Genomic DNA, 22,216 nt, shown 5'->3' with positions numbered 1-22,216 from the left:
CCAGGTTATCTCTTAAAACTATCTCCATATTACTCAAATCAATTATTTGCTTTTTAAAAAAATGTTTTGCATACTCACATTTCTTTAGGAATTCTTCCAGGCAAATCACCTGGTAAGATGTGACTTTCCTAGGGTCATCCCTTCCCCAGGATCTGTCACCAGAATGTGATCATTCATACGATAGTTGGAGACTCTATGTACCCCAGATACTCCTGTTCTTCAGGCTAAACCATTCCCTTTAGTTAAGGACTTTGGATTGGGTTATTTTGACTGAGGCGTGGCCCGGGGTGGATCTTAATCCTCTTACTGGAGTCCTTTATAAACAGTATGAACATGGAGGGAGGGACAGGGAGAGAAAACTAGTGAAGCTAGGAGCTGAACTCAAATAAGAAGGAGAAGGGAAAGAACAGTAGACACTACCATATGCCTCGCTGTGCAGCAGAGGAGTCCAGGATCCCTGGCAGCCAGTCTTTGGAGAGAAAGCATCACCTGATGATGCCTTGATTTGGAAATTTTCTCAGCCTCAGAATGGTAGGTTGTAAGTTAATAAATCCCCATTGTCAGAGCCAACCCATTTCTGATATATTGCCCATCAGCAAACTAGAAGACTAATTTATTTATTAGGAATGCTCAGAACTTGTTTCTGACCATCTTGCTTTGAATCATGCCTTCAAGTTGCCCGTTTCCTAGTCTTTCAAATAAACAAGTCAGTCCTCCAAATGAGACTCAAAGTATTTCCTTTGTTTGTTGCAGAATAGACCAGAGATGAGTTCTAACAAATCAGTGTGTGGACATTCAAAAAACCAATCATTGTCAAACATAAACAAATCTAACTGTTGAATTGAAAATGGGGGAGAGAAGAATCTTACTCGGGATAATATTCAAGGAGATGTTGAGCAGAAGATTGCTATAATATTATATTATTCAGAATATTATAATAAATTAATGGTTCTAAACCTGAGACTGTAATATTAAAAAATAAAGTAATATTATACTGTTCTAAATATTATAATAAATTAATGGTTCTGACCTGGAGACTGTAATATCAAAAAAATAAAAATTTGGCCAAAAGAAAGAAACAAAAAGTACACTGCATAAACACCAAAGCATCTGAATTTTGGGAACACCATAATAAAGTGATTATGAGAAAAGAATTTAGAGTTACAAATCAGTTCCTACAAAGAATTAGCATCTTCATCTGGAATATATGGATGACAATATTATTATATACTAAGAACTCTGCTGGAGGAGAAGATAAGAAAATGCCTTTCTAGTGTTTTGAACTGTGTTGACATGCAGTGAGCTCTCCATTATTTCAAGTATACTTCTTGTATAATAATCAGTTGGGTCCCACTCACTGAGCCTATACATCTATAAGTCAAAATGCAGGGACTGCCAAAGATACCACTTTAAAAGCAAAGGTAGTGGTGGCTGTCTCAGCAGGTGTCTTGGATATGCTAAGCTGCTTCAGTTACCTGTGTAAGAAAATAACTATGTTAAATCACTAACTGTATTTTCAAATTAAAAAAAACAATGAAGTGTATCATCTCTCTTCCACTATTTTATCTTCATGTTGGCAGCCTACTCTTATTCTCCCAGAACCTTGGCTTTTTCTTCATTATTCTATTCCTTTTTCCCATGCTTCCACCTTGGAGATTTATGCAATCTGAAGTTGCTGCTCATTATTTGTTTGTCGGATTATTCTTGCTGAATCCATCTGGTTGATTGGGTTCTGCAATTCCATGATTATATTTATTATTTCCAATATTTTTAGAAAATACTCTTTGCTTCCTTTTGTTTGTATATGTGTATGTATGTGCATATATCCTGAAATCGTGAACTATATTTTTAATATTTATTATTTAAATACTTGGTCCACTAGATATAATTTGCTTTCATATGTTTCAGTCAAGATCTATTCAAGACGGCAAAAAATAAAAATAAAAACCCTCATTATGTGCTTCAACAGAAGGATCATGATGTAAGGCATTGAAATGTCCGTAAGGGACCAAGGAAGCAGCCACCATCACCTGGGATGGGATTACCCATCAAAATTGGATTAAGTAGACTTCAGAGGGACAGGACTGATTAGCTTTGGCTCTTACATCTGAGTGGGTGAGCTGAAACTCATCTGGGCATGCTGTAAAAAGCTGGAAGCTCTCAGAACCCACACCTTCAACTGGGGCACACTGGGACAACCAACAATGGGACAGATGCCCCTTTTCTCCTCCTCCTCACTGCCAGGTTCCCTTTTGTGCCTTTACTCTTGGTGTTATGTATCAGGGAAAGTTGAAGTTCAAATCTTAGCCTAGCACTGCAGGTTAGTTGAAGGCACAACTGCTGGCCCTTCTGATTTGGTGCTGATCCACCAGGCAATCCTTCTGGTTGGGGTTTCATCTCAAAACCAATCAGGGAAACACTGCACTGCAACGAGGCTGCCTCCTTAGGTTGCAATCCACCAGGGCTGGATGTTTGGATGGGGACACTGGAGATAGACAGAAGAGGAAGTGCCCAAGAGCATCTGGTCAACCTGCATTTACTATTCTCCACTTCTTACCACTGAAGACTTGGTGCTGCTCAACCTTGGACAGTGGAGATTTCCTGGAGGAGGTGTGAAGAGCAGTTCTTAAAATCTACACTTATTTGCATTGCCACCTCTCTAAACACTCACACTATGTATCAGGAAACAGACTAGATTTCACATGGTCTTACATTCAGTGGTTGATAAGGATTCCTTCACAGCTCTTCACTTTTTATTCTCATTGATTTCTTACATTTAACTATAGCAAAACAATGTCAACAAGTTAAAAAAAAAAGTGAGACTTTTTTAGGGATGCTCTGGGGAAACATAACATTTTTAACAAGGCACCCAAGCAAATGAATCTTTAGAACACAAGTTTCAATGCTTCTTTCTTACTCTGAAGGGATATGAGCAGAAATCCTGCTATTGGTCCTTGGAATGGTCTGTATTCACAATTTTAAAAATAGAAAAGCAACATAAAGAAATTTCCAAATGTCCTCCTCCCATTAATGAAAGATATAGATTTTGAAATGCGATGATTGATTGTCATCTATGCTACTTAAGTGTTTCACATTTGATTCATATTAAGTATGCTCTGGCCAAATACATTTGAAACAGATACCTACCTGGGGTGACTGATGGTTGTAGAACTCATGTTATGCTCCCAGTTAGAACTTTGGTAGAAGTTTTTCATAACCTGATTTCGAAATCAGGGAACATTAGGTTTGCTTTCACCCAAACTCTCGCTTCTAAAAAAGTTAGTAAAAGAGAGAAGCTTTGCATAAATGTTTGTTAAAGCCTCCAGCTGAAAAAATAGATATGTTCATCCTTATGACTGTGTCCCAGAAAATGCAAAATCCATCATTTGCTAATCTAAAGAAAATGAATTCAGTTTGCATGCAACAACTTCATAAAAGTATAGAGAACCCAAGCCACTCTCAAGTTATATTTTTTATATTTAGTTTGCCATCAGTCCTTTTAATTTACCAAGCATTACTCCTTACCTGCAAAATACAGGATGTTTTATTTGTAATTAAATGTATATGTATTAGGAAAAAAGTGAAATGAAATACAGTCTTGAAAGTTTGTTCAGTTTTGAAATCAGTAAGTGCTATCACTAGCATATTATTTACTATGTCTTCCTTTTAATCATCCACAGTTCGTATTTGATTTTCATTGAAATCTTATATCTCACTTCACATAAACTGATAAAATTCATAAGATGATAAGTGATGTACTAATGTCATATGTGTGAAGATAAAGAAAATAACTCAAAAATATCTGCTGAAATGTTGCTTTCACAAGGGCTGAGATTTTTCACAATAGGAGGCTAAGTTTTCCATAAAATGAGGAAAATTGCTTTATGAAATCCTGCTACAAAGAAATTAAAGTTTTGCTTAAAAAAAAATGAAGGAAGCCACTTAATGGAAATATATCCTGAAGTAGCAGAAGAGAGCTTGGTTTTCTTACCTGTGTTGGATTGTTTATGTTACATATCAGGGTAAGGTATTTGGAGATGTGTGTTATCATAGAAAGGACAATATAATTTTATATTAAAAATTTCTGAACTACTGGATGCTCTAGGTACATACATGTTTATACAGGTGTGTTTGTTTATGTACGTGTGTTACTAAATTGCATACAAATATTATCCTTCATGGAGATGACATTCCCTTTAATCCTGAAGTAAATTTTTATGGCATAGAGAATAATAGTGAAAAAATACTACTTTGGGCATATTTTTGGGAAAAAGGACAAAAAAGCAGAGGATTGCTACTGAAATGATCATCTGCCAAGAGGACTTGGGGAAGCAATGACCACAAGGTAAGATATGGGAAATAGTGCTTTTCTGTCAGTGATTGCTAACTGGACCTGACTCTTCCAACAACGACAGAATTTCCCAAACATGATGTGCTAGATGAAAATAATTGGTAACAATGATTAATTCAAACAATTTTGGAAGATTCCTTGAAATGTCCTGAATTAAGAAAAATGAGAAAACCAAGACTCTCTGCTTTCAAGGTCATCATAGTATGTTGCAAGGCTCAGATCTGTGTTAGCGAGACAAGGAAGCATAAACCTAGCACAGATAAGAAAGCAAGAGAAAGTAATTAAGGCTGCTTAAAAGGAGAGAGGGCACCAAAGGGAAGGAGCAGAAATAAAGGCATGCACTTTCAATATTGCTTTAGATTTAGGGGATGCATACTTTGGTTTCAAGCAGACTTTTCCTATAAGTAGCTATGTGATGTCTGAGCTGTTTGAGCCTCAATAATTCGATATGAAAATATAAGGTGATGAGATTGGATTATTTCTGAGGTCTACTAGTCTCTCTTCTCTATGCTCTGAGCTTTAGGGAGACATGAGGCCTTATAAATCATGCTTATTGTACAATTCATAAGCATTAGAGCATCAAATCCCTATGCATTTTATCAATTTAATTCCATATGTCCTTCCAATATCAGATATATGAGCTAATTCCTAAGGGACAAAGCACAGTTTTAGAAGACCTGCAATCTCTATTATTAGACAGGAGTAGAGAGGAGGAAAGGGTGAGTCTAAACAGATGATGTGGCAGTTTGGTATTGTTATGAATTCCAAAAATAGTTATTGGATTGTGTTTGTAAACTGGTCTGTTCCTCTAGGTTTATTAGATGGCATTAGACTCAGAGGTTTCACTTTTACTTTATTAAATGAAGACTAGGGCTTTTATTGGACCACAACATCCGGGCGACTTGGTTTGAGTCTCTGCCTACGGCTGTGGACTACAGAAATGGATGCTTAATCAAAGACAGAGAAGTAAACGCATGGAGAAGGAGAACACAGAAGCAAATACCAGGAACAGAGAGTGCTCCGTAGGCATGGCCCCAGGAAGTGAGATGAGGCTGGTAATGTACAGCTGGCTCTTTGCAGAAAACAGAGCAGCTGAGCCCAGAAGGAAATGAGCCCTGGTAACAGAGACAAGCCTTATGCCAGCCTATAGCTGAGATCAGAAGAAGTTGGGACTATGGAGCTGTAAGAGGAAAGAGGAAGGCTGAACCCTTGCAGACGTCGCCCGCCATCTTACTTTGACATGTGGCAACAGACTTTGGGTGAGAACGTACCTCTTATGGTACCTTGAGTTGGACTCTTTAGGGCCTGATAACTGTAAGCTTCTACCCCAAATAAATACCCTTTATAAAAGCCAACGGGGTTCTGGTACTTTGCATCAGCACCCCTTTTATTGACTGATACAGATGATCTTCAAAATTATTCAAAACTAGCATTCCAGGTGCTGGGCATATAAAAAAGAATTCAATCTTGTACCATAACCTCATCTATCTTCACTTTCACTCTACCCGTACCTGTCACAGGGGCAACATTTTGATGCCTCCACCTGTTGTCTCGATCCAACAAATTCCCACTTGTGTAAGAAAGCTGGCACCAACAGGATCCCGTTATTTTTCAGAGCCTGAAAACCCCAAAGTCACAATATGACAGATTATGATTAATGCCTATGTTTCAGCCATGCTCGTGAAATTTTTAAGACTATAAATTATATTAATGATGTTATATTTCATTAGAGTTGACTTTTTTTTTTGAAAACCTTCATTAAATTCTAGCTTACAGAAGCCCCATGGTGTTCTCTTCATCTTGATAAGATTATGCTTCCTAAACATTGGGCTGCTAGAACATCAGCATTCTTTAAGGGTAATCATTTTAGCTGACACATCTTCTACATTGACGTTGATCACATTATTGAAAAATAAAACAAAACATGCCCACACTATGTCCTTGACTAAGTCCTCCAATCAGATAAATGTTTTAGGTACAATCAACTACTTTAATTTCTTCTGCAAAAAAAGAAAGCACAGTGATAAGAACGCAAAGTAACAATACACAAAAGCCCAGTAAAAATGAGTCAAAATAAAGGGAAGATTCACCTTGAATTGTCTTTTATTTTTGAACGGTCTTAAGAGAGAATGTACCTCACGAATATAGCTGTTTGGAATTATGGATTAATTCCATAATTAAATGAGTAAAGTAGTAAATTAAGGTAGCCATGTGCTTGCTAAGGCCATAATGTTTTGTGGAATTTCTTCATATTCTGCTTTTCTTGTCTCATAGCTACTCTACTGAGGTGTGAAAATATAAGAGGCAAGAACTAACCATTCCTATCTTTAAAGTATCCTGAGCCTGAATACATTTCTGTCATCTCTTCATGAATTGAGACAAATCACAATAATTTTTCTGTGAAGAATGGTGATTACTATAAAATGAAAAGAAGACGAGAAGACATTTGCTATGTGATACTATAAATCTAAATTTAAAACACTTCATTATTCTTAGAGAAAACAAATTCTTTATATTTGCTAATTAAATATATTTAGCATAGTAGAATAACTAAGAATTTTGTTGATGGATTGAGAATTAAGATTCCAGATTTTTCCTAATTTAAAGTTTGTGTGTTTTTTTTAGTGTTTACATCACTTTGTTAGAGGGGACGTTTATTGTCTGTATCAGTGGGAAAAAATTATAATAGTCACTGACTAAATTTTTGCATATAGTCTACTCAAGATAACACTTTAACTTTCCACACTCTGTTGACACATCCACATGATTTAATTTAAAAAATACGAGTCCAATACTGATGCAAAGAAAGAAAAAGAGATCAGTAGAAAGATAGCACAAACTAACCCAGAAAACTGGCAATAATTCAGAGTTTGGCCGTGTTGATTTTTGAAGAGGAAGTAGAGTAATGAGAACTTGAAAAACAAAACAAATTTAAGAAACCCACTTTATTTTAAAATAATGTTAGATTTATAGGAAACTTGTGAACCCTTCCTCCAGCTTCCTATGCTAACAGCTTATAATCATGGTGCATTTATCAAAACTACAAAATTAATATTGGTACAAAGCTGTTAACTCATCTACAGGCTTCATTCCAATTTCACCTTTCTCTGGTTCCAGGACTCAGTCTAGGATTTCACGGTTCTTTAGTCTCCTCCAATGTGGGACAGAACCTGTCTTTCCTCATCTTTCATGATCTCAATGTGTGTGAAGAACACTGGTTAGTTACTCTGTAGAATGTCCCTCCATTTAGTCTCATCTGATGTTTTACATGTTCAAAGGACACAGAAGCCAAACTCTTGGAACTCCTAATGGTGAAAGCTGGGAAAATCCAGACATCAAAATAACGATCATACTGAATTGTAAATCAGAGCTGAAAATCAACCTCTGTAAACCCATGCATATATAAATAATTTAAGAAATAAGTAAATGGGGAAGAAGGAACAGTTTTACCTTAGAGAAGAATCTCAATTAATTCATGTAGAAGGAATGAGGGAAATATCAAATCACCTTTAGGCAAATACTACAATAATAATGGTTGCACCTGAGATCTACCAGTGGATGGTGAAACCATGGGAAACCATTTGGAGAGAGACAGAATATTTACATGGTCTCAAAGTATCTCAAATAAGATAGGTATTAATTAAAAAGGGAAAAGTCCTAATCTCGTAGTAGAGAAACCTGTTAGATAAACTTAACCAAATACTCACATTTAACACCACCACTAATAAGATGTAGTAAAAGGGCAGAACTTCATTTCTGGGATGTTTGTACCCTAAAATGCTTAGCCTAAATAAGAATATATTGTATCTACTAATCAGAGTGTAAATAATGTAAAACATGCTCCTCTCTTAAAACTGAAAACATATCACTCTGCAATTCCAGGTCTAGTTATATAATCTAAAGAAAGTCTTTCTCATGTGCACCAACATATAAAGAAAGTGAGATCCTGGACAACGACTTTGATATAACAAAAGGTAAAACAAACAAAATAGTTGCTGAGAGCAGATTAACAAGTTGCAAAGGAAATGACCAACAATAAATAATAAAGGAACCCGTGAAAACACACAGGGCATATATGTTATAAATGTATAACATGCACAGATCTTTTGCTCATAGCTCCAATCTCCGTCACAATGGAAATGGTGATCTTTGTCTAAAATTGATTCTGACCTGGTGGAAATTTATTTATTTTCTTTATTCTACATCTTCTCTTTTGCTCACCAGTTCGCACCTCCTCTTTTTGTTGTTGCTGTTGATATTGTTTGATATGTTGGCATATTAGTCAGGGTTCTCTAGAGAAACAGAATCAATAAGAGATATCTGTCAATAGTATGCAATTCTTTAAGTGTCTCTTATGCAGCCATGGGGATGCACAAGTTCAGGCAGGCTGCAACCAGCCACTCTGACGTAAGTCCAATGAAGATTCTGGATGAGTTCTGGAAGATGTTGGCTGTCCAAAGATGAGCTGGGAATTTCTCTCTCATGTTGGAATGACTTTCCCTTTTAAGGCATTCAGCTGATTGGGTTAAGCGTCACTCATTGCTGATGGCAATCTCTGTGATTGATGTAATTATAACCAGCTAGCTATGATTTACCACTGCAGTAAATTCAATGGTGACTAAAGTTCATAAATGCCCTTCTGTTAGAGTTAACCCAGTGCTTGCTAAACAAAACGGGGCACAATTACCTGGCTGAGTTGACACAACAGTCTAACCATCACAGTTTGGTTTTGTTGGTATTAGGTCAATTGTTCTCTTGTTTTGTAGATGATATGCTCATCATGGAAATACTGATCCATGTCTGCCTTTGTTCAGCATTCCTTTTTTTAAGTAACACATCTTTATCATTTGTTTATATAGGTAGATTACTTAGATGGGTAGGTATGCAGATAGATGATAGATGATAGATGGATAGAGATGACAGATAAATGACAGAAGATAGATTGTTAGAAGATAAAAGATGATGATGATAGATAGATAGATAGAAAATAGAAAATGATGAAGATAATGGATAGATAGATAGATAGAGAGAGAGAGAGAGATAAAGAGATAGAAAGAGAGAATTTTTTGCTCTAGCTGCATTCAACCCTGAAATATATTGGGGAAAAGATGGTAGAAGTCTTTTAGAACTTCCCATCCTGAGGCATAAAAAGAGCTAAGCTTGACTATATTTATCTTTTGAGTTATCTATGAGACAACTATCCTTGTCCTCTCTAACTGTAAATAAGAAGAGTGATAACATTCACCTATTTTACACTTATTTACTTGCAATTTCTTGTGTGGGGCTAGATTTATGGTTAGGGGCAGGTACAAAGATTGGTAAAAGAACACCTTTCTCTCAGAAAGCCCAGAATGTATCAGAAACTTTGTATTTTCTGTTGTTTTGGTAGCTGGTTTTGTTTTCTGGCTGCTAAAGCAAGTGCCATACAATGGGTTGGCTGAAACAATGGTAATTTATTGGCTCACAGTTTTGACACTGGGAGAAGTTCAAAGTCGAGGTTTTCGGCAAGGCAATGCTTTCTCTAGAAGACTGGTGTTCTCAGGTTGGCTCCCTTTGACTGTTGTTGGCCCTTGGTGTTTCTGTACAATGGCAAAGCACATGGCAGCTATTTCTGGCTTCCCTTTCATTTTACTTTCAAGCTGCCCTAAAGTAGTCCAGATTCCAGCCCAATCTGATTCAGTGGGGCTACACCTTAATGGAAGAAATCTTATTTGCAATGAGTTACACCCATCAGAATGTGGCCAAAGACCAAGAACTTTTCCAAACTGCACTCTAGAATTCAATCCACCCCAGGAGCTGATTATTTTCCCAGCCGATTTGCCACAAAAGCCTGCATTGGAGCAATTTAGAGCAACTGGATAAAACTGCACTCCAGAGATATGTCCTTGTTCATGTATGAGTTTCCACCTAAAATTGGCTTCTGTTCATTCTTCCACCAAATATTTATTGAGATTTCACTATAATCCATTGTTCCGCATGAGGACAAAATTGGGGAGCAATTGAACAGAGAGAGAACCAGACCCCTCAACTGATATGTTAATCCTGCCCCTTACTCCTCCTGTTCCAAGATGGGCATAATATACAAAGGATAAGATCATTAAATTAAAATGCAAGACCACTTAAAATGCCATTAGGCAATGCAGAATTCTGAAAAAAAAAAAATCAGCCTTGAAGCATGTAGCTTAGAATTGAGACCAAAGGACCCCTTTTGTTCCCCGTTTAATTAAAATTTCAAGACTAGTCATCTCCAGGCTTGTCAGCTCAAGACTAGTTAACTCTGCACCCTTATTGAGAGGATGGCAGGAAATAGGGAACTACCTCATCTACAGCATTAAAATTATCCACCCACCTTCGGCCTTTCCACCACGACTCGGACCAATTTACTGAGAAGTTTAAAAAAATAATAGTGCATTTAAGTGCCATTTGGTATTTTATCGTGGATTTAATTTGCATTCTCTAAAGACCCATGACTGGGAGCATCTTTTCCTTTCATTATACTTTCATTATAGTATGTGTCGTTCTAGCTTCCACCAGAGTATTGGAGGACTAGAATGGGCTAAACAAATAGATGTGATGTTTTAAGAAGTGATGGTTGCTTATTTGGCAGATTTTTTAAACAATAGAGCATTACCTCCTCTGAATCGTTCCAAGAACTCTCTCTCCTCATTGTCTTAAACTTGAATGATCCAGCATTTTTAGAGTCTGGCTAAATGTGTATACATCCATTAAAATTTAATAGATTATATGATTTTTAAAAATCTAAATAATATGTCATATCATACATATAATACTCCTCAATTATTTTAGATATATTCTTTTTTTTTTTTATCCCATTCCCCCACCCTGAGATGGCTCCCTCATCTGTCCTCTTGTTTAGGAGACACTGGAAACCGAATGAAGCACCTCCCATGTGGCAGGTGAGTGCCCAACGACCTGAGTCACTTCCATTCCCTGCTGGTTGCAGTGTCTTGCTGGTTGAGGCATCTTGCTGATGGCAGTGTCTTTTCATCTTCTTTAGGAGACCCTGGGAACCAAACATGGGACCTCCTATGTGGGAAGTGGGCACCCAATTGATTGAGCCTCATGTTTTAGATTTATTCTTAATGATTCATATGGATACATATATATATATATTTAAATCACATTCAATATTGTATTATGATAATATATTATGCAATCTAATGCTCTCTTACTGAAGGACATGGTGTTGCTTTTCAATTTTCTTTCATCTGTTTTTGTTTGCTTTGGGGTTTTGTCCTTGACTGCAATGCTCAAAAAATATCCTTATATTCTGCTCTCTGACAGCATATGAGAAGTTTTCTTTACAAACAGAAATAAAGGTTAAGCTTTGTGCACATTTTCAGTCTACCTAGATGTTGCAAAGGTTTTTTTTAAGCTTTAAAAACACATGGTCTCCCAGGGATGAGCCTCCCTGGCAACGAGGGACCACTATCAACTACCAACTGATGATGCAACTGGAAAATGACCTTATACGGAAGGTTCAATGCGGATCAGCAGAATATCCACATCTACATAAAATACCATGACTTTAAAATGCTGTTTGACCTAAAGTAAGGGGGAAATGGAAAGGAGAAATGAGTTTATATGGCTACGAGTTTCTAAAAAAGAGTCTGGAGGCTGGCAGAAGGATTGCCCTCATGCACAACTGAGCAGAGTCAGAGAGACAGATAAAGCAGATACAACCCTCAGGTATTGGTTCCTTTGAGGGCTAAAGAGACCCATGGGAGTTATGGTCATGGCCGAAGGGGTTAACTACCAGGGCAGATGGCCCCTCTTTGGAAATGGTGTTTATGTGTGATGAATCTGGACTCAGATGGGATCTCCCTTCATAAGACTTTCATGCTAATGTGCTGGAGGTGCAGCTAATGTTGGAGTTTAAGATATATTTAGGGGATTTGAATCTCTGGACTGACAATGTGATAGCCAGGTCCTGAGCCTCAACAGACTCCAGCACCTACAATCTGATTTATTGGACTTACCACACTCAGCTAAGATGGAGTTGAAGAAGGACAACCACCACACCATGGAGCCTAGAGTGATTACAACTGAAAATGGGAGGATTGCATCCAGCATCCATGTGGAATCTGAGCCTCCTCTTGACATAGAGGTGCAATGGACACAACCAATCCAATGTCCACATAGAAGAGGTGGCATTGGATTGGGAAAAGTGGACATGGTGGACGATGGGTATGGGGAAAGGCAGGAAGAGATGAGAGGTGGAGGCGTCTTTGGGACATGGAGCTGCCCTGGATGGTGCTTCAGAGGTAATCACCGGACATTGTAAATCCTCACAGGGCCCACTGGATGGAATGGAGGAGAGTATGGGCCATGATGTGAACCATTGTCTATGAGGTGCAGAGGTGCCCAAAGATGTACTTACCAAATCCAATGGATGTGTCATGATGATGGGAACGAGTGTTGTTGGGCGGGGGAGAGGGGGGGGTGGGGGGGTGGGGTTGAATGGGACCTCACATATATTTTTAATGTAATATTATTACAAAGTCAATTAAAAAAAAAAAACATGGTCTGATCAGAAATAAGTAAGGATTCACAACTCTCCGAGGGTCATTAAATTTTAATTCTTGACACATAAATGATACCATAATTCATTTTTATTTTAATTTGCAATTTTCTAATTTAGCTGTTATTTTGAAGATTTTGTCCTTTGTGTATTTAATTCTGCCTTTCTCTTCTATAAAAACTATGTATTTCACCCAATTTTCAAGGAAGAAATCTGGAAAGCTGGATATACACTATATATATAGTGACAAATAATAGAGAGAAAATATGGAAAAAGCATATATGTGTGTGTGTATATATATATATATATATATATGATATATATTACATAACAATCCCTTGTAACTCAGGTAAATTCCAAATAGATTTTTAAAGGTCATTTTGTGTTCTTACTTAATATGGTGTCAAGTTCAAAATAAGTTTTAATATTTTATAAACCTTAGATGGGTAATTTCTATACAATATAATGCCCAGTGTGTAATTTGAAGAGTTAAATCACGAACTGCCTGTCATAAAAAAATAGTGCCCCATGTTCATATCCTCACTTCACTAGCCATCAACATTACATCATTTTTGTTCGTTTTATGCCTCACCCCCAAAGTTTAGAATTTTTCCAATGACTTCCTTTTTCTTTTTCTTCTCCATTCTCACTATTGAACGGGTGTTCCACCTCCTTATGATGTTGCCTTATAAATCTGAGTGTGTTTTCCTGATTCTTCTCCACATCTGATGAAGGTTAAATCTCTTCTGCTTTTGGGTAGCCCCAGCGTGCTGCTCAGGATGCTACATCAGTGATATTTCCATTAAGATTGTACATCTCTACTTAATTCATTTTCTCTGTCCATTAGTCTATTTCGACTCATGTCATAATACTTCGCTATTTCCCTCCATATTAGCCTGAATTCTGCTCCAGATACATGGTATGGTTAAACGGCCTCCTTCCAATATATGAAATATGTGCTATATCACTTCCTATTGTTGTCACAAAGCACAACTTCAGAGGCTTACAGCATCACACATTTATTGTCTTGCTGTCCTCTAACTCAGAAGTCCTACCCAGCTCTCCCTGGGCTGACGTTTATGATCAGTCCCGTTTCATTGCTCATTTGTTTTGCATATAAATCAGTTCCTCATGGTTGTAGGACTGAAATACTCATGTTCCTGCTGGCGGTTCCCAGATTCCAGAGGACACTCACATGCCTACTTCTTCTTTCTTCAAAGTCAAGCATGGCAGGTTGAGTCCTTCTCAGCTCTCCTCTCTCTAACCTGCTCAGCTGCTTTCATCTTCCACTATGGAAGACTCATGTTCTCAACCATGATTGGGACTATCTGGACAATCTCCCCACCTCAAGGTCCTTAACTAAATCACATCTGCAGAGCTCCTCTGCCATGTCAGGTAACACAGGTGCCAGGGAGTAGAGCAGGGACATCTTTGGGAGGTTGTTATTCTATGACCACAGACCCACCATCCCTGAAGTGGAGAGCATACCATGATCTACCCTGCATGTAAAGCCCCATATCTTTATCTATTTAATACTTTATAACAATAAGATAACAACAAAAGCAAAAGAACAGTAATGGTACTATTCATAAAATGTTCTCACTGCAGTGAAGGTCCAATAGCTAACATTTATCCTTGTAAAGTGGGAAGTAATATACAAATATGTGGTGTAGCAGTTTGATATTATGGATGAATTCCAAAAAGAAATATTGGATTATGTTTGTAATCTGATCTGTACCTGGGCATGATTGAGTTATGATTAGGACGTTGGGGTCCCCACCTCTTGATGGGTGGGGACTCACAAATAAAAGACATGGCAAAGGACAGAGTTGAGGGTTTCTGATGTTGGAATTTTGATGTTGGAGTTTGATGCTGAAGACTTAAGCTGGAGCCTTTGAAAGACAGCACGCAGAGGAAAGAGAAGCCAGCCCCAGGAAGGAAGGAACCTTGAATCCAGAGAAAAGCAAGCCCCAGGAACATAGAAACCCAGGAAGCCTGAACCCTCACAGATGTCAGCAGCCATCTTGCTCCAAATAGACTTTGGTGAGGGAAGGAACGTAGGCTTTATGGCCTGGTATTGTAAACTCCTACTGCAAATAAATACCCTTTATAAAAACCAACCAATTTCTGGTATTTTGCATCAGCACCCCTTTTGACTGACTACACATGACATTTATCTTAATGGCTTATATGGAAATGTCATGTCCTATTCAGGAACATGTGCAAGTCAAGATAGGAATTAGATGATGATCTTGCCCTGGCAATTAGGTCTTCCCTATAAAATGACTAGACTTTTTTCTCTATAAAAGTTTTTTTTCTTTGCTTTTAACAGACATAGGTGATTGACATCAACATCAACTTTCAAGGAGCTGAAATCAACTGAAATCATTACTCATGAACATTTTCCTAAATCTCAGTTACTGTGGCATCTACAGACCCCGGGCAATTACTGACCAGCCCCACTGTGACAAACAACATCATGATTTGAGAAGCTGTGTCAATTTACCCCTAGAAGAGAATTATGGTATCCTTAGAGGAGAATTATGGTACCTCTTCAAGGTAAGCATTTGACAGAGAATAGAAAAAAAAATCTCTGCTTGATCAAAAGAAACCCCATCCCAGCTAAAACTTATCACCAGTGCTATTTGTAATTTTTATGTTTTGAATGGAAGATTCTTTTTTTTTTTTTTTAACTCCAACTTTGGTTTTTCTTTGTGGGGAGATGATTGTAGTCGTTAGAGAAGAGCAGATGGCAGGGGGTGGATCGTCTAAGAAAGAGCAGCAGTTATTGTTCAAACAAAGATTGTCATAGTTATTCTTTCCAGTGAGTATCTTCCCTTTCACTAAGTCAGCAGTAACAACTACCACAGAGTATTCTTTACATGTTACCGTAGTAGATGGAATCTGTGGAGGTTGTCAGCATGGCCCTGGTGTCTCTCCTATGTATGTAACAGTCATTCTGCTTCCTCCAGGGGTGTCTCTTCTGATCTGAGTTATTTAATGTGGGCTCAAGAACTCTCATGGAACCTCTTTCCTTCTGCAGTATTTAGTGTCCTTTATTTAACTGGTTAACATTCCATCAGTAGTTAGATGATGATGACGGTGATTTATAGATAAATGTGATAAGTGATAGACAATGGATAGATATAAATATACATGATAGATAATAGAAGATAGATAGATGGTAGATTATAGAAAGATATAGATAGATGCTAGATGATAGATAATAGATGACAGATAGATGGTTGATGACAGATGATAGATGATAGATGTGATAGATATGTGATAGATGACGATAGATATAGATACATAATAGATAATAGATAGATGATAGATGATAGAGATAGATGATTGATAATAAAAAGATAGATGATAGCTAGACATAGATAGAAAAAGAGCTATAAACAGAGAGATGATAGATAATTAGATAGATGTACAGATAATGTTTTAGTTGCCTGCCTATTAAAACAAATGCCACAGAAAGATTGGCTTAATAACAGAAATTTATTGGCTCATGGCTGAAACACTTACTTCTTCCCCAGGTTTGTTTCTTTGGGCTGGCCAGCAATCTTGGCTTTTCTATCACATGGCAATGCACATAGTGGTATCTTCTCTTTCTCTTTTAAGTTCCATTGACTTCCAACTTCTGTCTGCTCCCCATGGCTTCTCCTCTCTGCTTCCAATTCCCTTTGCTTACAAGGACTTTAGCTATAATGGATTGAGGCCCACCCTCCTTCAGTTCGGGCACCTTAGCTAATAACATCTTCCAAGGACTTATTTACAAATGGGTACATATCCACAGGACCAGGGGTTGAGACCTGAACTTGCCTTCTGTGCGGGATGTGATTCAAGCTCAGATCTATTGATAAATAGATAGGTGATAGATAGATAGATATAGATGATGGATGATGAATGGATAGATAAATAGATGATAGATAGATAGATTGATAGATAGGTAAAAGTTAGATAGTTTATGTAGAGATCAATATTGCTGTGAAGTGACCATCTAACAAAAACTTGCAGATTTTTCTCTGCAAGGCACCTCTATCCCAACCATGCCCACACCTGTTGTGATAGGTACAGTATCCTCCCCCCCAAATAGGCCCACACCCTATCCCTGGACCTGTGAAGATGTTATTTTACATGACAGAAGGAATTTGCCAGTGAGATTAAGTGTATGAATTTGGAGATGGGGAGATTATCCTGGATTATCCAGGGGTCTCGTGCATAAGCACAGGAATCCCTACAATGGAAAACCTTTCCCAGCTGCAAAGAACCAGTGAGATGCTAGCTTGAGAAAGACTTGACCCACCATGGTTGGCTTAGAAGAAGGAGGAAGGGTGAATAAACAAGGCAGGCAGGGAATCAACTTCTACTTATGGCTCCCAGAGGAATGTACCTTTGCCATACCTCAATTTTAGCCCAGGGAGACCCATGCCAACTTCTTCTATAGGACTGCAAGAGAAGATGTATTTACTGTTCTAAGTCTCTACATTTGTGATAATGTGCTATGGAACAATGGAAATCTAATAGACTTTGTGTTTTTTTTGTTTTGTTTTTTTTTAATTTTTTTATTTAATTCATTTTTTAAAAAAATATTACATTAAAAAACATGAGGTCCCATTCAACCCCCCCGCCCCCACCCCCCACTCCTCCCCACAGCAACACTCTCTCCCGTCATCATGACACATCCATTGCACCTGGTAAGTACATCTCTGGGCATCGCTGCACCCCACAGTCAATGGTCCACATCATAGCCCACACTCTCCCACGTTCCATCCAGTGGGCCCTGGGAGGATCTACAATGTATTTAAAGAAAAACAGGAAAAAATTACCACAATGGTTACATTCTGGGCAGTTTTCAAGAGCTCTTATTTTAGGTAGTTCAGTTCTTTACCATTTTGCACATGTTATCCTGCATTTATATTATATATTATAGGATGGCAATTTAAGGAGATGTCTACTTCTCTCTTTTAAATGTTACATTCAAAAAATATGAGGTCCCCATATACTCCCCACCCCATCCATGCCACCCCTCCTACATCAACAAACTCTTCCATCATTGTGGCACATCCACTGCACCCAGTGAATACAATCTAGAGAACCACTGCAGCACATGAACAGTGGTCCACATTGTAGTCCCTACTCTCCCCTTGTCCAGCCAGTGGGTCATGACAGGACACACAACATCCAGCATCTGTACCTGCAGCACCACGCAGGACAACTCCAAATCCTGAAAATGCCCCCACACCATATCTCTTCTTCCCTCTCCCAACCATCAGCAGCCATTGTGACCACCCTCTCCACATCATTACTACAATTTCTTCCCTTACTAATCACAATTAGTTCCCGAGCAGATCATCAGTAAGTCCACTCTTATCCATACTCTATTCCTCCATCCTGTGGACCCTGGGATGGTAATGTCCAGTCCCCCTCTATATCAGAAGGGGCTTAGATTCCACATTGATGATGGATGCAATTCTCCTGCTTGCAGCTGTGGGCACTTTCGGTTCCCTGGTGTAGTGGTTGACCCTCTTCACCTCCCTGTCAGGGTAAGTCCAAGAAACCAGAGGGTAGGAGCTGCAAGTCTGCTGAGGCCCAGGGCCTGGCCATCACATGGACAGTTCAGAGATTCAGGTCTCATGAGTATACACCAACCCAAACACCAACCACAGGTCCAGTAAAAGTAACAGAAGAGGCATGTGTAGAAAGGTTGTATGTGAATCCAACTCCATCACACTCAGTAACACAAACTCCAAAGTAGGTCCAACTGACATGGCCCTGAATTCCAGAGTCATCTGCCTTGACCGTAGAACCTGTGGGTCACTGCAGCCCTCAGGAGACATCTACCTTGGCTGTCTCTGGCACCCTGCTGAAGCATGCCTAAGTATCACCCCCTGATGACCTCCTGACTCTTTTTTTGGAGACTCTTAGCCATATAAACTCACTTGTCCTTTCCATTTCCCCCTTTTTATCCAAAGTCAAAAAGCAGTTTTTAACACCTGGTATTACATGTAGTCTGAGATTTTCTGCTGGTCTGAGTTGACCTCTTTGTTCATGGTCTTTTTGTAGTTACATCATCAGTGGTGCTTGGTAGTAATCCCTTGGTGCCAGGGAGGCTTATCCCCAGGAGTCATGCCCCATGCCTGGGGATAGGCAATGCATCTACACACTGAGTTTGGCTTAGAGAATGGCCACATTTGAGCAACATGGAGGCTCTCAGGAGGTAACTCTTAGGCACCCCACAGCTATAGGCCTGGTTCATATTTCAGGCACACAGGCTCACAATCAGTGCCATCAGTATCAAGGACTCGTCATTGGGCCATCCATCTTTATTGGTCTTTGCCATTGCACTTGGGGGATTGTTGTTTTTCCATTGGGGAATGTGATAGAGCTCCCCTGGTCAGGAATTCAGCACTCTCTCATCTGTCATTTCCAACTGAAACCACTATGAAAATATCCAAATCTTTCTATGTACCCTGTATACATGCCCTGGAGAACTCCTTCCCATCCGTGTGCCCCCCACTAATGACACCCCACACAAGTGCACCTCCCCCACCATAGTTGAACCTCTCCATAGTCCAAAACGTCTTCAAAAAGGAAGCCCAACATATTGCCAGGTTCCATTAATAGAAAAATGGAATATAGTGATGGATTTAAAGGTGAGGTCTACTTCTTATCAGAAGAAGGCAGTGAGTTTGGACTGAGAGAAGGAGATGTGATGGCAGAAGCAGAGGGTGGGTTGAGGGAGGTTCACAAGCCAAGGAACACAGGTGGCCTCTAGAGACTGGACAATGCCAGGAAACAGGGTCTTCCCAATAGTCTCCAGAAGCAACCCAATCTTGAGCTTCTATTGATTTCAGCCCAGTGAGAACAAACATGGCCTTCTGTCCTTCAGAAGAGTAAGATAATACATGGTTTTGCTTCAGGCCACTAAGTTTGGAGTCAATTGTTAGAGCAGCAATGGGAAACGAAGACAGCCTTACACAGCCATGGATAGGTGAGTGTCTTTGGTGGCTGTAATTGCTCCCTTTTTAATAAGGGTTGGTGTGTTGTGTATTATAATAAAATGCACACATCATGAGTGTGCTTATAATGACTTTTCACACATTAGAAACTCAAACACTAACCACATCCTACTAGCCTTTCCCATGCTCAATTCACAAAAATAGCCCCTCTCTCCCCTAAGAAGAGAATCATTATCCTGATGTCAAATCCAATATATTATTCTTTCTATTTTTGAAATATTGTATATACATAATTATAGACTGTAATTGTGTCTGGATTCTTCTGCTAATGCATTTTTTTTTCCTACTATGGATTATTCTGTTGTTATTTGACTTAAGGTGGACATATATACACCTGGATGTTACCAGCCATGTGGATGTTACACTTTTGTAGATACCATCAAATATCCATCCAAAGCAGGTGTACCTGCTGGAAGTAGACATCTCCCCACCCCCTTGTTGTTTTTCACTTGTGTTTCTGTTCATCTACCTTGTTTCTTTAGGAGGCACTAGCTGCTGAACCAGTGACCTCCTATGGGGTAGGTAGGAGCTCAGTTGCCCAAACCACATCTGCTTCCCTCTTAATTGGATTTGGCTTGATCTTTGGACCCTTCAAATCTTCTTGACTGGGTGACTCAAATGAGGGGGCATTGTAAACATTTGCTGAAAGAATAGCCAGTGCTTGGCAGAGTTCCTGGAATGTAAGAAAGGATCAATAATTTTTTGCAGATTAAGTTTATAAACAAATTAATTATTTCATTTTCTGAGCAGTAGCTAGGAAATTCTTCAAGGGATCTTTATTTCTGGTCATTAAGCATATTGTATGAAAATTCAAGGTTATTTTACTATTCAGAGCCTTCTAAAGTCAGAACAGTTCAGTTTTACTTAGGGTGACCAGTCATTAATGTTTAAGAGAGCCCTGGCTGATGGCTATAAGCCACATAATTATTATAATTCCCTTCCACCCACGAATGAGTCCCAGTAGAAATATAATTATATGGTGAACCTAAGTATACTTCAAAAGAAATTCCTTTATTCTGAATATCATTGTGCATCATAGCATTGTGGGTGGTTTGGAAAGAATTGGAAATTAGCACAGCTGATGTAAAACTCACTTGTAACCTTGAACTTTAAAAAACGCCATAAAAATATTTGATGCAGATTATAAATTACACTTCTTCACCAGGAATTGCCTACTGTAAAACATATACCTATTTTATCGTTGCCTTATTTTCCCTTCAGAGTATAATTTTAAGATGAATTCAATTCGTTTTATTGCATTTATCTTGCCACTAAGTAAGTCATGTCACACACTAAGCTGAGTTTTCAAAATCTATTTGGAATGAATGAAAATTGCCACTTTGTCACAGACATATTTCTGAGACAGGATTGCTGTATCTGACATTTGGAATACCTAAAAAAAAAAACAAAGTATTTTTTTTTTTAAGATTTAGTCCCCCCCACCCCACCCCACCCTATCCCCGTAACAGTTTCCTCATCTGTCTGCTCATTGCCTGAGCATCTTCTTTAGGAGGCACTGGGAACCGAACCCAGGATGTCCCATGTAGGAGATGGGCACCCAGCTGCTTGAGCCACACCTGCGCCCCCAGTAATTATTTTATCTTGAGGATACCTGTACATTTAATATGATGATATTAACCATATTAGAGACTAAAACAGTGTTAAAAATTGTAGTTTATTCTTAAATTCATTTGCATTGTAGTTTATTCTTAAATTCATTGCCTTCCCCATCTCCTAAGCTCCTAGGAAAATGTCATTATGTCCAGGAATATTAGTTAGAGTTGCCTATGAATTAGTGTTACCATTAAAATTAGGTATCTTCTAAAATATGAGGTTTCCCAGAATAATTTTGAAATGCTAATTGTAATTTCTTAAACCAGAGAGAGAAAATGATTTAATATGTTTGATTTTATTGAATGATTGTAAAATTTGTAACTTGAGGGACATGAATCGTATTTGGTTGGTTTTGGTGGTGATTTATCTTCAGGGTCATGAGATCATGAATGTTGAATCAAATTCTAAAAATATTGACGTGATTCATGACTTTCTTGGGCTTTGGAGTTTCATTTATTCCACTTGAATTCAATTATACACTTAACAAAAATCTATTCCTTGCCTACAATAGCCCAGGAACTGGCAAGGGACTGGAATTACAGCAGCAAACAAAAAGTCTTGTCTTCATGACGCTTATGATCTAGTGGGAAGATAGACAATAGATACACCGCACACAGGGCAATATCATCACAGTTCTATAAATCATATTTTAAAACAAATATGGTTCTAGAAAAGGGGTCC

The sequence above is a fragment of the Dasypus novemcinctus genome, chromosome X, assembly GCF_030445035.2.
Source record: "Dasypus novemcinctus isolate mDasNov1 chromosome X, mDasNov1.1.hap2, whole genome shotgun sequence".
NCBI lineage: Eukaryota > Metazoa > Chordata > Mammalia > Cingulata > Dasypodidae > Dasypus > Dasypus novemcinctus.
This window is presented reverse-complemented; position numbering follows the sequence as displayed.